The sequence below is a fragment of the Podarcis filfolensis genome (genome assembly GCF_964270895.1).
Source record: "Podarcis filfolensis genome assembly, chromosome: 1".
Classification (NCBI taxonomy): domain Eukaryota; kingdom Metazoa; phylum Chordata; class Lepidosauria; order Squamata; family Lacertidae; genus Podarcis; species Podarcis filfolensis.
In genome coordinates, this window is record NC_139604.1 from 33,552,938 (window position 1) to 33,571,937 (window position 19,000).

Genomic DNA, 19,000 nt, shown 5'->3' on the forward strand with positions numbered 1-19,000 from the left:
CTGAAAAAGCACTTACACTATAATGCTCACCTTATATGCTGATAACCAGCATTGCATGTAAAAGGATTTTCCTGAAAAGTCAGAAAATAAGCAAGTGTGACATGTTCCTCAGCATGGGGAAAATGTAATTTGTCAGATCCACCTGCTATATCAGGGTTAAGGCGAGAGTATGGAACCTGTGACCCTGCAAATGTTACTGGACTACAGTTCCCAGCAGTCCCAGCCAGCATTGTCAAGAGCCAGGGATTATGGGGGTTGTGGTCTGACAAAATCTTAGGGCCACAGGTCATAGAATTGCAGAGTGGGCAGGGACCACATCTAGTCCAACTTCCTGCAATGCAGAAATATGCAGCTCTCTGAACCTTCAACCTTGGCATTATCAGCACCACACTCTAACCAACTGAGCTATCCAGTCCTGCTAGAAAAAGAGGCAAGAATGCTTTGTATATACAAAATAGAATCAATCAATCACATGGAATAAAGTGCATTTTTAAAAAAATCCAAATATTACATTTTTTAGGGGAAAGTAAGTTATCCCGTATAGTTTTATCTTTGTTTTGTTTTTTATTAAAAAAATTAAGTCAGAACCATTTGGATTTTATGGTTCTTAAACTGTACACTGACTTGCAGTAGAAAGATGGAAGCAAACTAAAAATCAATTGCTATCTTACAACAGTAGAATAGCAATTTGGAACGCAGCGTACACAGAACGGTGGGTAGTGTCATAAAGAAACATTTCACAATCCATTTTTAAGGCTGAATATAAGAATGGGAAGAACACTCTGGCCTCTGCCATTGGCCAGGGGACTGAGGGTCACTCAGAGGCTGCATCCCTGCATCCCAGGAAGAATATCAATACTGTACAAGAGAGGGACCAACTTGGCCACATATACCACAGGCCACTTTGACAGGTGGGTGGGACCACCCTCCTGTCAATGACCTGATGTCATATCATGTCAGGTGATTCAGATTTAAAGGCACAGCTACAAAGGAAGGATCAGGAGTGCATTCTAGGTCCCATTTGCGCTATAAACTTAGCATACCACTTAAAACACTTATGTCTTCCCCCAAAGAATCCTGGGAACTGTGGTTTATTAAGGGTGCTGAGAGTTGCTAGGAGACGCCTATTCCCCTCACAGAGCTAAAGTTCCCAGCATACCCTGGGAAGAGGGATTGACTGTTAAACCACTCATAGGATTAACAGAGTAAACTGTTAAAGGAAAATATAATGAAAATGATGTATAGATGGTATTTGACTCCTGCAAAATTAGCAAAGATATATCATAACTGTGACAATATATGTTGGAAATGTAAAGAAAAGGAAGGAACCTTTTATCATATGTGGTGGACCTGTCCCAAGGTGAAAGACTTCTGGGAAAAGATTTATAATGAATTGAAAAAAAATACATTGAAATATACATTTATAAAGAAACCAGAGGCCTTTCTTCTTGGAATAACAGGTTTGGAATTGCTCAAGAAAGATGTTAAATTATTTTTGTATGCCACAACTGCTGCTCGTATTTTGTTAGCTAAAAAGTGGAAAACCCAAGAATTACCAACGATAGAAGAATGGCAGATGAAGATGATGGATTTTTCGGAGCTAGCCGACCTAACCGGAAGAGTCTGTGACCAGAAAGAGGAGGAGTATCAGGAAGAGTGGATTACATTTAATGATTATCTAGTTAAATTTGTTAAGTTAAATTAACTGAAAACAGCTTGCAGATACGTAATTGGTTTAGGATTTTATTTATGTTAAGTGATGCATTAATATGTTTAATTCCATAAGGTGAAGATTTAAGGATGTTAATGTTTAAGTTAAATTCCATGAGAATTAGGATTTGGAAAATCATTAAAAGGACATGCAATGAAATTCAACCAAGGGGAAGCGAGGAAGTCCCTTAACAAAGTTAATAAGTGTAATTTTCAATAAGGCTATGATTTGTGTTTGTTTGTCTTGTGTGTTTGTTTGTTTATAATATTGTGAAAACCAATAAATTTTTTTGAAAAAAATAAACAAATAAACCACTCATAGGATTGCAGCGTGAGAGTGATTAAAGAACTGAAAGTGAAGAACAGCAATTGAAGAGTGCCAACCATCTGTCTGCAAACAAATAAATTGACAAGGCAATTATGCATCCATCTATAAAGGAAGGAGGCAAGGAGGCCAGGAAGAGGAGACTAATAATGTCCAATTTAATCAGTTTAGACAAGGTCAACCAACAATGGAAAATAATGCATTTTTAAGGCTACTTCCAGCCATTTTTCATCTTGTGATGCACAAGCATCTGAAGATTTTCCATGCCGAAATAAACAACGTGCACATTGTCCCTTGGTCTAAAGTAGGATGATGCATATAGGGCAAGAGAGTTTTCCTCATAAAAATCTTTTAAGTCTCTACAACGGTAACTATCAGAATTTTATAAACACAAACAGGCACATTTTTAATTGAGGAGAACAGTTCAGGCTCTCATTCATGTACAGTGGTACCTCTGGTTACGAACTCAATTCGTTCCGGAGGTCCGTTCTTAACCTGAAACCATTCTTAACCTGAGGTACCACTTTAGCTAATGGGGCCTCCCGCTGCCACCGTGCCACCACCGCTGCGCAATTTCTGTTCTCATCCTGAGGTAAAGTTTTTAACCCGACGTACTACTTCCGTGTTAGCGGAGTTTGTAACCCAAGGTGTTTGTAACCTGAGGTGTTTGTACACCTATATCCTCAAAGTCATGAAACTGTAAGTTAAGACATCCATATTAACTTCCACACCATGGAAGCAAAACATGTTCCATATAAGCTTTTCCTAACCCATGCCCTCTAGATGTTCTAGACTACAACTACCATGATCCTCAACCATTAACCATGTTGGTTGGGGGTGATGGGAGTTGTTGTCCAAAACACCTAGAAGGCACTAAGTTGTGGAAGGCTGTTCAACAGTCTCACATATTGAATTCAGAGATTCGCCTACATAATGGGACTGGTGGAAGCTGACCCCTTCCCACACTCTCCTCTATTTGCCAGGCCTCAGAACGCTCTCCCCAAAAATATTCCTCTGATGGACATGGGTCCCTGCTGAGTGGGATGGGTTGTGTGGAGCAGGGTTTTGAGGGGAGGGGTGGAAGACATGTGGATGCAACTGGTATCTTCATTCTTCACTCTTTCCCCTCAGCACCCCAGTAGTGCTACAGAGTCAATCCCACTCAGCCACAGGGGACTTTAAATCTTTGCACACTGTGCATACCTATAAATCTGCCACTGTGTGGAGGTGGGGGGAACAGGATTGTGCAACATGAATTGCTTTAGTTACATATACTTAGCCTTAGCTAGAGTTGTACACAGAAATTGGGACAAAGGGTTCATGGAATGGGTGGGTTGTAGGAAGGAATTTTAAAGGGGGGGCACCGTGTGTAGCACTATACTGTATGTAACTGGGGGGGGGGAATCTTGTTGTTGGCACCCTTCTGTCTCAAGAGACAATTGAGTGTGCTTTCAGGGGTCAAGTCAAACTGATTCATTTGCAGCACCAAAGTGACCTCCCCATGGTTCAAGCTTGGGCAGTGTGTATGGAGGTCCTGGGCTGCTCAGAGAACAAGACCTCACTGATATGGTCCAAAAGCAAGCAGAGCAATACATTTGACACCAACCAAAACCTGAAAATACACTATATATTAATTTGTGGCATATATAAATACAAACGTACATTGATTTAGTCAATATATTGGTGCCACATGGCAAAATCCAATGATAACCACCTGCTTGTACAATGGAGTTTCCTGTTTTATTCTCCCCCAAGATCTGTTCTGGAGGTTCCTGCAACCTGCTGAAGCTGATCTAAAGGCTTCCAGAGGTGCTACTAGAGGGGAGGAGAAGAAGGGAAAAGAGCAGCCCATTGTGGGACGTGATCATCTACTTGCACTACATTAGATCTCACCCATAAAACAAAAGTTGTCTTAAAACATAATAAATCCACCTGTAGATTGAGGAAGTAATAAGTTTTCTCCGTGGCAATCGATTTAGTAGTTCCCGATTTAGTAGAAAATTACATTGCAGTTGTCTCTCTTTTCTCCATCTCAGAAAATATGTCAATTTTTCCATTAAAGCAAGATCCATTCTTCTCTTTATGCTTTTATTATTAGCACTCTTTGTAACCTCCATTCCTTTTTGTGTATAATATTATCTCTGTTGTTACCTTGCATGAGGTTAACTCCTTATGATCTTATTTTACACTGCCATCCATATATAAAGCTTAAGGGGTGTGTGGAATAGTGGCTCTAATGGAAATTAATCATCTATCATCTTTGTATAATCTTTGATTTTATCTTTTTTCAGTATCTCTTTGCTAACTGATGTAGCCACCATACGTGATAGCAATCTTCTGTCTCTTTCTGACATTTCCAACATATCTGTGTTCCAGATCATTACTGTTTATTACTATTTATAGCCACTGGTGTCATATACCACCTTGCCATCACTGTATAATAATTTTGGCTTACAATCGTGTAAAGAAAGTGTACCTGGTTTTCATACTTTTCCCAAACTTCTATTAGTCATATGTCCTATACCACTTAACCATAAATTTGTTCACTTTCACAGAGTCCGTATTGCATTTTAGTTTATTTATCCTTGTTGATATATGCTATTTACTTTCTTGATTGGTTAAGTTCTCAAAATGTTAGTTCTCTCATCTTATGGTTAGTTCTATTTGCTTATTAGACATATTGAACCAAGGAGAACACACCTGATCTAACCTACTTCTGATACTTGAGTATTCAACCATCTTACAAACCAAGCCTACATATCAGTCTGTCTGCGTGCCTGCCTGCGTGCCTATCTGTCTGTCTGTCTGTCTGTCTATCTATCTGAAGCTCCTAGCCTGTCTACATTACATTGCAGATCAGTTTCAAGTTTGGGGGTTCCCCCCCAAAAAAAAAAACAAGAACACCAAAAAAACCACTCTTTATTAAGTCACCATTTATACCCTGTTGTGTTTGTTTTATTATTTTCTAAACTATGTCCTGATCAGTTTCATGTTGAATTAAACAGCATCTGCACTTGCTGTTTAGCATCTATGGGTCATATATACAGAAGCATACTCACTGCAATCATGAATTCCATTGGCTCACAAGTTTGCATTTCATTTGTAACTATTCAGTTTTTAAACTGCTATCAAACTTTTAGGAGACCCTGTGGTCATGTAGCTGAAGCCACTCTGTGTTTTGTTTCTAAAGTGAGTCAATTAAACATTATAGGCAAATTGAGCAACCTGATACTGATATTTCCACATGGCAATCTCAGCCTAATGAAAATCCTCCTGGAAAAACCCTGTGTTAGAATAGCTAAGCATCAATGTACACCTTTTATTCTAACCACAGAGCACTGCTTTGATTCAGGATTTAGTGCAAAAATATAGAACTTTCTTCCTCAGTCATGAAGTCAGGGTGGTTTAGAATTCAGAGATGCCCACCCGTGAGTGCAAACCGTCTTATACTTGCAGAAGGTGTTTTTTTTTTCCTTACTTCAAGATTCTTGCACAAGAAAGAGAACTAAAATTCAGAGGTGTGACTTTTCTTGCTCAAGACGTGGCGCAAGGTCTTGTGGAAAGACAACAAAGAGTTGTTGACTGACATTTGGAGAGATTTCTGTTGTGTACAATATCCTTCATCTCCTGAATTTTCCCAAAGAAACCTGAAAAATGTTTACAGAACTAGAGATAGAGGCTCCATGCTAAGATATAATTAATGACAAGAAGCAGAATGTAGTGTGTGACCCTGAACGATATGACACCAGATGAAAAGGAACATAGGGAATGTGTGACCAGGCTTGATGAATTTTCCTAGCACTTAATAATTCATTCACAACAGGCTTGGTCTTTCATCAATACCAGCAGTAGTGTTTGATGCCTCAAACCCTGGATATGTTCTGTAAGAGCTATAAAGATGTTGTAAGCAAGCTGGTTTTAAAATGTTATAGCTGTTAAGCCGACATTTTTCATTTTGTTGTAACACATTAAAAATTAGTCTATAGCGCTGTGAAATCAATTAATGTGAAACAGAAGCCACTGATGAGAAAGCGTAAACAAACAAACAAAAAGATGGCTCTGAGGGCTGGAAAACTACCACGTAATAAAGACTACTTTTCTAAATATGTATTCCTTTGCAACATCTATTTCTTTCATTTAGTAATGGGAAGCAACCTACTTTTGCCTCCCACTATTTCAAAATTTCTCAAATTTGCAGAATAATTTTAAAAAGAGTGCTGCTGTATCAGGCCAAGCATGCTCCAGCACCATTTTCCCAATCCAAAATACCCCGGAGCTGCTTTTTACCAGGTATGTTTGCTCCGTGGGGCAAATAGCAGCTGTGTATGTGTCTGTAAACCACTGACAGCTTTAATGAGTCATTTTAATAACATGTGATCTCCCATTGTCAAGTCTAGTTTGGTCTTGCTAGCAGATGTTGGCGATCCAGATATCAGAGACCTCCCAGCTCCTTTAATGTATTTTAAAAGCAGATGTGAGGGATCTGAACTGGAGCCACATCATGGTACTTGAAGCAGAGTTTTAAAACCAGCACTGGGGAGGGGACTCAGCAGCTCAGGAGCCAAATGCAGCCTTCCAAATCTCTCCATCTGACTCTTGGGACTCTACCCCCAGGCCACAATCCTCATTGGCCCTGCTTCCTGCCCTCCTTGACTGTTTTGGCCTGGCTGGCATGTGTTCTTGAACAATGGTAGTGCTCCATGGGGCAAAGAGCAGCTGTGTATGGGAATAGCAGCCTGGATGGGAAGCTGGAGAAGTGTGTGTGGAAACTAGCCTACCATACAAAAGGAAAAGAAATACACTTATTGTTCCATCTACTTCTAGCCTCAAACACCATTGGCATGTGCGCCCCCACAAAAAAAATTGCCTTGAAGGGAATGCAGCCCCCAGGATGATAAAGGTTTACCACTCCGTAAACATTTTTCCACAATGCAACCCAGCCCACCCCCCCCCCAAGCATTTATTTGTGCCTAGGAAAAGCCATGTGTACTGAGTACCCAATCACAGTTCTCTAATGTCTCATCTAATTTGGCCCAAAGCATCAAAACCAATTTCGCAACTATTCAAATAAACCAATCTAGATTTAAGTGCTTTTCATCTAAAGGGAAAAAAAGGAATCTTGCTTATTAAAGTTTCATATTAAGAAGTGGGGGGGAAGGCTGGAGTTCCGGCAATCATTACTGGAAGCAAAGTGGAGTAGAATGAAAACCTCTATTTTATTTTTTTATTTTAAAAAGCTTTTTGATTTAATAGAGAAAAACCTTGAAGGCTTATTAATTTTCAGGAGCACTGGGAAGGCATTCACCAGTATTTTTTTTTCCTACCTGTTTCTTCAAATCTCTAAATTGCATCCTATTTCTTGTGCCTAATATGAGCAGTTTATATGCTCTGCATTCATTCATTCTGCCTGTTTAGCAAACCGTGGAAATTCATCTCTTTTAAACACTGTAGGAGCTGATGAAATGAATTGACAGCTTCAGAAAAACTGGGTTTTGTTAGAGAAATGCAGCTCATGGGATTAGATGCTGCTGCTTTTTGCAGTTAGCGACAATGGTTCTCTAACAATTCCATTTCTCTCTAATATATGAAATTGCAAGGATGTCATCATGCTGCAGTTTGCTTGGCAGTAGACAGGTGGAGCTGTAAACTACAGTGTGATGAGCTGCTGGGCTGAAAGGTGGGTGGGCAGCCCAGGAGAAAACAGGAGGAGATCCAGAGGGTGGATCCAGGGGCAGCCTACATGAGTGGTCCAGGTGAGGTGAGGAGGAGGGAGTCAGAGTACAGAGACACAGGCAGGAGAGCAGGTAGGACACAGAGCTGTAGAGTACAGACCTGTGCCTGGAAAATGCAACTCAAAAGGAAGTCTGAATGACCCCTTTGCTTTAAAAGAAATACAGAGAAATTGTACAATAGCTAGTTAGATAGATGGTGTCCAGCAAGTTGGGAGGAGACCCAGTACTGTAATGGGGAAACTGTGATGGAGTTGGTGAGCCACCAAAAGCAGGATGTGGGTTTGCCACCTTTGCTATAAGGACAGCTACTTAAGACAGCTATGTTTAAACATGTAAAAACATGATTGCTCAAACATATGGTGCTTGTGTTGTGAACACTATTTATACATAGCAGCTCTAAAGGAAATGGGGAAACACTTTTACTGCTTAAAGCTTCCCAGCTAAAGCAATGACCACCGCAGTGGTATACATTTCAGACATTAATATGTTTCAGTAGCAATTGATCGAGAACAATTCAGTGGATGAGTGGCTGTTGGCCAAAGCATTAACAGTTTCTTTGTCTTTATTCAAGAATGTTTACTTTCCCTCCTCAAATCCCCTCTTCCTCCCTCCAAAACAGATGGCATTTGATTCCAGATCTGTCTGGGAAACAGCTTCTTTGAAAACATATTATGGCATCGGCATCTGGTGGTTGCTTCAGTTTCAGTCTGAGCAGTGCGTCTCCCCAGTCACTAGAAGTGATTCAGTTCCTGAGATAATTTATTATGCCATCTCAGGTCACTCAGTGCAGTGAGCACCAAAAAATGTAAAAGAAGATAAATATAACATGAGTCTGTCACCGGAATAGAGAATTGGGAGACGCACAAAGTGATTTAATGGAGCAGCAAAAATGGCTATCATCTGGCAAACATCACCCTAGAGAGCAAGATGAAATTAATGGCTAATAGATGGTAAGGCAAGATGTGAATGGGGGGAGATGTTCCCCAAACCCAGAGAATAAGGACAGAAGCTCCACGTACAATGAAAGTTCTAAATAATAGTCATGGTGTAACAGTGCAGAGAAGAGAGACTTTGCTGTGTGTGGAGGGGAAAGCAATGTGTGATGCCAAGGCTGAATAATCATGGCCTTAGCCTGAAAGTCATTCCCCCTGAACCCAGGTATGTTGTAGCTACTTGTTAGTGAAGGAAATTCACTTTTCTTCTCATGCTTAATGGTGCACTACTGCTGACCTGAGCGTGGGGCTCAGCTCTGGCAAGGAAAAAAGGTTCCAGGGCTCCTGAATTCTAGCTCAAGATGGAATGCTGTGAAAATCAGGAGAGGAGATATGTGGGTGAGAAGACCAACGGCATTCCCTACATTCAAACACAACGAGGAAGGCAACATGGAAATATTTCGTCTTTTCTTGAGGTAGTCTGCAATTTGTTTATAGGCAACATTGGGCAGTTAACATCAGTGGATACTGGAACTTATGATGGCTGCCTAGAAACACTTATCTCCTGGATCAGCAGTATCCTACCCCTGAATACCAGCTGGTGAGGAATAACTCATGGGCTGCCCATAGGTTGGCCACTGTGAGAAACAAGACACAGGACTAGATAGGCCTTTGGTCTGGCCCAGCAGGCTGCTGTCCAAGGTGCTGCTGGCAACGGGGAACTTCAGAACACCTGATCTCATGGCTTATGGTTCTTTATCTTTAAACCAGACTTGGATTAGACAGCCCTTCAAAGAGACAACTCCTTCAAACTTCAAATTGCTTGTTTTGATTCATTGTATTCCTTCCCCCCCCCCCTGTTTTTATGGTTTTATCTTTTTGTAAACCACTTTGAGGTTTTGTTGTTGTTGTTTTTACAATCAAGCAGTGTATAAATTTTATGAAATGCATGGGCGTCTACAAGATGGTACCTGTGACATCACATTGCTAATAAATAGAACACAATAAGTGACCTCTTACCTATTGGATTCTGTTTTTATTTCTATTTAAATAAAATATTTAGATGCAGAGCATTCCCCTATTGTGATGTTCAAGTACAAAATTCTTTTAAGTGCAGAACAAAGTGGCAGACATTATATCTCTCACAGCTCTGATGTGTTGCTTTCTGAAAAGCATTAACTTGCCCGTTTCCTTTAACGTTGCCTTTCTTTCAATCCTTATCCTTGGCGGCTTCAGCTGAAATATCTATGGGCCTAACTTACCAAGTCTTTATTTTAGACTAGCATTGATCACCGGATTGAGTCCTGCTGTAACAAGACCGAAACGGCTTCATTTGACATCACTTTGTTTAAAAGTAGGCAATTGCTTGATGCTTCATTGTCTTCAAAACTTAGCCCTGCAGCTAACCAACATGTCATCACTCAGATTTTTATTGCTCTCTGTGGGGCATTAACAGCTTTAAAATGTTTTCTTTTTTCACTCAGAGAGCATGTAGAGGTGCTCCCCCGCATCCCCTACAAAAAAAACAACATCAAGAATCACAGTAGGCTACATTGAAGGATTTTTGTTTTTCTATTGTACACAGTGCTGATTCCAAGTGTTTAAAATGAGGCCTCTTCTGAAGTCCATTGAAGAAAACAAGTGCATTCCTATTCCTTCTTTCTTAACTGACGAGCACATATAACCTGAGGCATCGTAACTTGAGGGTCGACATCTGAGTTTCCAATATATCTTTCAAGCCTAGGAAGAGCTAGATCTTCACATATGCGACAAAACTAAAAATTGCCATCATTAACTGGATTAGAGCATTCGTTAAAACAGGTGCTATTTGAAGCTCAAAGGCAAGGAAATGAGTGAGCCAGCTTCACCAAAGTAGCCCCATCATGTGCAGGTTTTCCAGCACAATTGCCTCTGATTAAATAATGGATGTCCCTGGACAGCATATGAAAGACAGAAAGCGAGGAACCTGATGGCAATGATTTGATTCCAATACAGTGGTACCTCGGGTTAAGAGTTTAATTCGTTCTGGAAGTCTGTTCTTAACCTGAAACTGTTCTTAACCTGAAGCACCACTTTAGCTAATGGGCCTCCTGCTGCCGCTGCTGCATGATTTCTGTTCTCATCCTGAAGCAAAGTTCTTAACCCGAAGCAATATTTCTGGGTTAGCAGAGTCTGTAACCTGAAGCGTACGTAACCTGAAGCGTATGTAGCCTGAAGCGTATGTAACCCGAGGTACCACTGTACTCACCCTTCACCCTAACATCCTAGGGCAGGTTACGGCAATTTAACACAGTTTTTAAACTTACAATTAAAAAGTTTAATAAAAAAGAGGGGGAGCCCTGAAAATATACATCACAGGTATCAAAGGATGTGGTGCATGCTTTTTTATGTGATAAGATGCCTCTTATCTGCCTAAATTTCCATTGTTTGGAACTGGCCCCACCAGAGTGTAGCAGCCACCTCAGGCAGCTTTTGACGAGGAGCACAGAGCACGCAGAGCTATTTGCACCTTGTGGGTTGCCATGCAGGGGCTACACAGCATCTGCTGTCCTTGGCACTCCTTTATAGTCATTTGTATGCATGACAGGCCAGAACTAACTTCTGTTGCCTGCCTGAGGTTGCAAAACAAGAGATCAGAAGCATTAAAACAGGGGGTTGCCAAAGAAACACCGACTGGTGCCAGGGCACCTTCCAGAGCCTCCTGTAGCACCTGCAAAAAGGTCCCCTCAAAAATCCACAATGCATGCTTGCTATTCCTGGTCAGTTCCTTTTTTTACTGGCTCTGCCTCTCCTCTATTTTGAACACGCCCCCTTAAACATGCCAACATTTCACTGGATACCAGGATCTCACACCCATCCTCCCATCTGTTCTGAACGGAAGAAATGTTTTCTCTCTGTGAGCAAAGATGTGCTTTCTCAAAATTCCAAATGTGGCCACCGGCCCAAAAAGGTTGGAAACCCCTGGCCAAGTCCTCACTGGTAATTTTCTTACCAGACAGCAGTAGCTCTACATATGCATCAATCAGCATAGATGTCCACACATCTGCACACATGGAAGCCTTTCCTTAAAACTGGGAACTCTGGGAAAGGCTGGCTGCTGGAAAGCAGGAAAACTCCGGTGTTCTACTGGAAAATTCTGCTGTAGTTTCCTGCACTCTGCTGATCACACTAGTTGAAGTGTGGTGTGGTATCAACAACAGGTTATGGGACAACTGACTTCTACAAGTCTAACAATGTGTCTGTCTGTCTGTCTGTCTGTGTGTGTGTGTGTGTGTGTGTGTTATATTTATTCATTTCCTTAGCTCAGCTTCACTGGTTTCATGCATCACCACACACAGATAGGGAGGCCAGAGCAGCAGCATGCCAGACCCTTCCTCATTCAAAGAGTGCAAATTGGCATTCATATATTCACCTGCATGACTTGCTGAACTGACTGGCAAAGCATGAGGTCAGAGAAGCAGCAGCAGCAGCAAAGGGAGAGAGAGGGCGGCAAGGGTGAGGCTTTGGAGTTGGAGACAAGGGGTTAGATGATGCATGAGAGTTGAGAGATGAAAGAGAAAAGAAGAAGGGGGAAAGAGTTGTGATGGGTACACAGAATATGAAGGACGTAGAGTCGAAAGGGGAGAAGAGCGGGAGGCATGAAAGCTGCCTGAGATGGGAAAGAGACTTGCAAGCAGGGATCAAGAACATGAGGATTTTAGGGTGTGGGGGGTTAAAAAAATGACTGTTTTTGCAAGAGTGGAAAGCAGGGGAGTGTATATTGATAGATGCTGAGGGAGCAGTTGGGTACAAGGAGGTGTGATTTGGACAAAATGTGGCTTTTTCTTTGAAATCCCTGGGAAGAGGGCTTTGTAATGGCTTTGGAAGGAAGGCAGTGAGAACAGCTAGGAAGAGCAGAATGTGTTCATATATTAAGGTTACCAAACATCCCTGTTTCCAGGGGACAGTCCCCGGATTTACAAATGAGTCCCCTGACAAAATCCATCTATTTTGAAGGAAGTTGAAAAGTGTCGCCGGATTCATTGAAAAAAATCTGGTAACCTTAACACACACACATCTCCTGGGCCTTTTGAAGTAAGCTGTGCAGAAAACATCAGTCATTTGGTATTTATGATAACAAAGCTCGATTTGGAATACGCTTCTTTTTCTGTCTCTGTAGCTGCTTCCACTGAATGGGGAATGAGAAATTAAAGGCAGATACATTATGGTCATCAAAGTGGAAGTCTGGAAAGGGTTTAGCTGTAGGAAGAACCCAAACATCATTTTGACTAATCCACCCTAAGGCTGCAATCTTAAGCCTAAAGTAGGAACCCTTGTGATGCATGTGGATGTCTTTTCTTGGGGGGGGGTGTTATTTATTCCACTTTATTTATTTGTGGTATTTATGTGTCGACCAATAACTAAAGTTCTCAGGGTGGCTTACAGTAAAAAAAAAAGTAAAATACAAAATAAGAGCCATTAAACATAACATGGGATAAAACCAGCAACACAGGGGAAATCAAGATTCCATAGCATCAATAAATAAAAAAATTCATAAGTCTTCAAATACATCCAGAGGATATATATACAGTGGTACCTCAGGTTACATACGCTTCAGGTTACATACGCTTCAGGCTACAGACTCCGCTAACCCAGAAATAGTACCTCGGGTTAAGAACTTTGCTTTAGGATGAGAACAGAAATCATGCTCCAGCGGCGTGGCGACAGCAGGAGGCCCCATTAGCTAAAGTAGTGCTTCAGGTTAAGAACAGTTTCAGGTTAAGAACGGACCTCCGGAACAAATTAAGTACTTAACCTGAGGTACCACTGTACACTAAAGTATTGTACGCTTGAAAGCTAGGGAGAAGAATATGGCCTTCAGCTGGTGCTGAAAGGACTACAACATAGGCTCCAGGTCAGCCTCTCTGAGGAGATTGTTCCACAAATGACCTCTCTCTCTAGTATCATGGATGTTAACTCATTTGGTGGAGTTCCTGGAGAACAACTCTGGAAGATGATGGTTAAGGGTTGAGTGGGTACATGTGGAAAGATGCAATCTTGCAAGTAACCTGGCACCAAGCTTCTTAAAACTTTAAGGGATTACATCACCAGGACTGTCTTGGCTACCTCAGTTGCTTGGCAGAGAATGATGCTGAAGAGGTTGAAATCTGTTTCCAGTCTAATCTAACAGTATGTTGACAGATGCCCATAATAAGAGAGTAATTCAAAAAGCCTCTTCCTTGTCCAGGAACAGCTTCCACCAGCTGGTCTCCCTTACAGCCCTGACCTCAGCCAATTACAGTGCTTGCCATTTTATTTTACACTGGGATGTTAAAACAACAGATCAAGGGCAGCATTCTCAAAATGTCCCCTCAACAAATAAACGCCTAAGCATATTTCATTTCCTGTGATTTCACCTCTCTGCTTTTTATTTTTTCATCCTTTCTGCAGGAAGTTGCAGCTGGTGGCTGAAACATGGGTGCTGCCAAACCTACTCCATATTTGCAGAAGGGGTTTGTTAAAAGCCAGCAGGAAAACGAACAGACCACTTGCAGATTTTAGCTGCTGAGCTCTGTGAAAGCAGCATGTACTCATGAATGAGAGCCACTTACTAAATTGCTTGTAGGAGAGAGATCAAATGTCCAGAAGGACTGCTTGTTGTCCAGAGGTAATCCTAGAAGTCACATGCCCCACCACAAGCAGTCCATTACTAGGAGCAGATGTATGGCTGTATTGACCCCACCAATTTCTGCAATTCTTCCATCCTTTGATGAAGTGGAAATATGATGAGTCGCATTTATATCTGTTTGTGCAGATGCTCAGGTCTCCTGTGTTTTCTTATACATGGGAGCAGGTATACATCATGCCAATAGCTTAATTCTCCAGGTGATGACATAGTAAACCTATGAATGACAAAATCTTATTTTAGCCCTAATCCCCAACCCTTTTCATTATTCATTGTCATGGATTCCATCTACAATTATTCCGTTTATTTTTCTCTGTTTTAATTGTTCTTTCTGTAGGGCTGCAGATTAACCACCTTCTTTGTCATAAATCAACAGTCAGCCAGTAGCATTTGAAGCGAAAGATTGAACATTTTGACTTTTTAAAAAAATTAATACTGTGCTACATGTTTTGTACATAACACACACGCTCACACACACACTTTGTAACTGTGGGCTGGATCTAGATTTTCCATGATACTTCGACTCCCACTGATGGAAGAGAGGAAGAGGAAATTTCTGCTGATTCCTCCTTTCCCTTGCAAACACCTGAAAACCTACTCTGGAGATTTGGGGTATCTGCCAGAACAGTATGGAAGGGGGATAGGGCTGCAAGGCTAAGTGGAGATAGTAAAAATTACCTCTCCAATTTTCTCCAGCAGGAACCTCCGCTGTCTCAGAGTTGTAAGCAGTTTTGAGCAGAAGAAGTCCTTCAATTCATGGAAGGAATTGTCTGGAAGCAAGAATTTCATTGCCCCTTTAGACTTGGGTAGGGCTCACTTTGAGGGGGAATTGGGAACATGCATCTACATTTGCAGGAGCTTCATTTACTCGTGAGTAAGGAGGCTTCCAGGGACGCAGGTGGCGCTGTGGGTTAAACCACAGAGCCTAGGACTTGCTGATCAGAAGGTCGGTGGTTCGAATCCCCGCAACGGGGTGAGTTCCCGTTGCTCGGTCCCTGCTCCTGCCAACCTAGCAGTTCGAGAGCATTGCTCTAGTTTGCCAGAAGTGGCTTAGTCATGCTGGCCACACGACCCGGAAGCTGTACACCGGCTCCCTTGGCCAATAAAGGGTCCCTTTTTACCTTTAAGGAGGCTTCCAGATGGACTTTTTATTCTGAATTGTTTATTGGGAAGTTAGCGTCCTGGGGGGGATGGCAGACCCCCAGTACCTCTGAGCATCTCCCGGTAGGCACATCTCTGGAATGGCATGTCCCTTCACTCCAGAGTGCCTTTCTGCGACACTTCTCATATGAAAAGTGCACACAAGTCTTCTGGCATCACACGACAAGAAGATAGAAACATCTGTAGATTTAAACTACGTTTTATTCACAATATATACAGAGAATCCATAATCACGTCTGTGTTCTCCAAACTCTGGCAGAAAACAGAAAACATACCGCAAAAGCGAAAGTACAGTCCAATAACACTCTCAGACGGAAGAGATAAGACAGTCTTCCATTCTCACACATCTCATGTGATTTATACTAATCACATTAGCCAGCATCGGCTATGTAAAATCCTAACAGTTAGATGTTGTTGTATGAAAACAGGTGCTATGTCACAACTTCCAGTGTATTTTCCAGTCACTTTCCCTATCACAAAACGTCTAATCTTTTTGGGAAATGGCCTGTTGCCCATGACTTCCCATTCCACTGTAACTGCGCAACCTGAATTTCTCGCTATATGATTGGATCCCACTCAAAAATAGCAACAACCTGGAAGCACCCTGTGTCTCTGCTATTACCTTGCATTTGCATAGAAGAATGTTTAAATGAGTACTTCTTTTACATGAGAAGAATAGCGCATGATTACCTCAAAATCATCCCTAGCAGCAGTGACAGTGTGAATGAAAAATGGCAACGAAAACAAAATTTATTATCATTTAATTTGTAATGTATGAAACACAGAGAAATTGAATCAGTCATAATAGTATCATTTGTTTTAACTGATGCCTTTCAATACAATTAGCTTGTGTTCACAGTTGTGCAATTATTGAAATGTGTATCAGAAGTAGGAACGCTGCCGCTGCTTCTTTCGCAACAAAAATAGTGTCACGGGCAAGTCTATTGTCCTTAACTTTTATCTGTGTCTCTTACACATAAACATTACAAAAAGTCCAAGTTGACATATTTCCTGCCCCAAAAAATCAAATTAAAAGTTTCTGTGTAAGCTGATTTTCTTTTGTCAACAGAACATAATTAAATTCCTCATTGTTACAGTTTTGGCATCCAGCAGATTTCTGGGAAATTAACTGCTACAGAAATTAGTGATCTGAACATGCCCTACTGAGACACAGGATGTAGCAAGTGGGTTTCTAATACTTTATGATCCCAGAATACTGGCTAATAAAGTTTTGAAAATGAATTATATTAAGCCCGTGCATTAAACTAAGTTACTCCCCTTAAGTTAGTAAAAAGTTTGCATTCTATAAGTAGTTCATTAAGGGTAAACAAACACCAAACGTAAGGTCTACAAACTCCATAATGATCAGTGGCATTGGCTGAGACCTCCAATGTCTGATTTACCTTTGCTGTTAATGTTGGCAAGTGACTAGTGGTTGATGCTCAAAGTAAGCTGGGCAGATGAAAGAGGACAGGACTGCTGCAACTTCAATACTGTAGCTATGTTGTAGCAAAACCTTTGCAGGTGTACTTTGTATGTACAATACAGTGGTACCTCAGGTTAAGTACTTAATTCGTTCCAGAGGTCCGTTCTTAACCTGAAACTGTTCTTAACCTGAAGCACCACTTTAGCTAATGGGGCCTCCCACAGCTGCCACTCCGCTGGAGCACGATTTCTGTTCTCATCCTGAAGCAAAGTTCTTAACCTGAAGCACTATTTCTGGGTTAGTGGAGTCTGTAACCTGAAGTGTATGTAACCTGAAGCGTATGTAACCTGAGGTACCACTGTACTGCTATTATGTAAAAAAATGTAAAGGTACAATACTGATTTTCACCTGGCAGTGCTGTAGCAGGGGGAGGGGGCTAGCTGGGTTTTTTGTTCTGGGTGAAGCCTCCGGGGGTGCCATTGAGGGTCCCAGCCTGTGTGTGTGTGTGTGTGTGTGTGTGTGCAAATGCACATGGGGGGGGAAACTGGGTATTTGACCTCCAGGTAAAATAAAGCCTAGTTCCGTGCCTGTCATCTGGGCCCTCTCTAAAACGGTAGGGAAATAAAGGAAGTAAAATGATTTCAAATCAGACCAAAGTGGGATTGTCTTATATCTTTTCCGGGGTCCAAATGCAGAGCTCCAGGCCTCTCTATATGGCCCTCAGAACTCTATCTAGGCCACACCCCTCTCCCCATCCCTAATAATAATAATAATAATAATAGTAATATATTTATACCTCGCCCATCTGTCTGGGTTTCCCCAGTTACTATGGACAGCTCCCTAACTCTCATTGACTTTGTTCCACAGCTTTCTTAACTGCTTTGGCCGGGCTAGGATAGGTCCTTGAACTGCTTTTGGCTTGCATGAGTAGAGGATGAAGGGTGATGACTCATATTTCAGAAAGTGAAAATCAAGACACAAAAGTTAGCTTTGCCCAAAGTTGTTTAGCTTTTTTTTTTTTCAAAATCTAAGAAGAAGAGGAAGAAGTTTCTGAGCTATTTTTAAGCAAATTTGCCAAAATCTAAACTTCTGACATGGGTTGCCATATGTCCAGATTTTCCCAGACATTAAAGCAATTTTTCGCCTGGGCACTGTTTCCAGTGGATGCATCCCGGCTATGTCCGGGAAATTCCGGACGTATGGCAGTCCGAGGGGCATATGTGTTTGCTTAGAAATGTCTGCTTTTTTCACCTGCTGTCGAAAGGTAAGAGTCATATCCATTGCTCCGCCCACATTAGCCTCTGGCCACACCCACCATCGGAATATCCAGCTCCCAGAAGGTTCCCCAATGTGGCCCTCTGGCTGAGAAGGATTCCCTGTGGCCTACAGAATAGCAGGAAGAAGAGCTTCTTGCCAGACCTCACCATAGAAAGCTAATCCAAAATGGCAGTGATGCTACTAGTGGAGGAAAGGTATCGGAGAGGATGCATTTGGGTGAGGATAGGATGGGAAAGTATTAATAAGTGACCATTTTGCACACTCATTCTTCTCAGGTATAAATAACTCCGGCAATATTTAGATTATGTTGCTTTTCAGCAACTTTGTAAAGCTGATAGAATTAATGTTAGTGGGGAAATGGCAGCTGAAAACCCATAGCTATTGATATCTCTTGTGTAAGAGAAAGTTAGCTCCATATGAATGCTAGTGCTGTGCTTTGTATTCTGATTGTTCTGTTTAGATGTAACTGCTTCTTTTAACCTTGTTCTTTTGAAGAGTCCATTTTAGAAATACATTACTATGGGCAAGAGTTAAGCGATGCTTAGCCCTTGATCTTCCAAACAGTCCAGTAGAAAGTCAGCGGGGTTATTCCAGAGGACACATAAAGGGAACTGTAACTTCAATGTCATTCTAACCTAACTTCTCACAGTCTTTCTTGTCCCTCAACTATTCTCTGAAGTGTCATTCAGGAAATAGGTAGGTAGCCGTTTACAGAACATGTTGCGAGTCCTAATAGAAGATTCTCTTAGCATTCTACTTTATTTTTAGTAC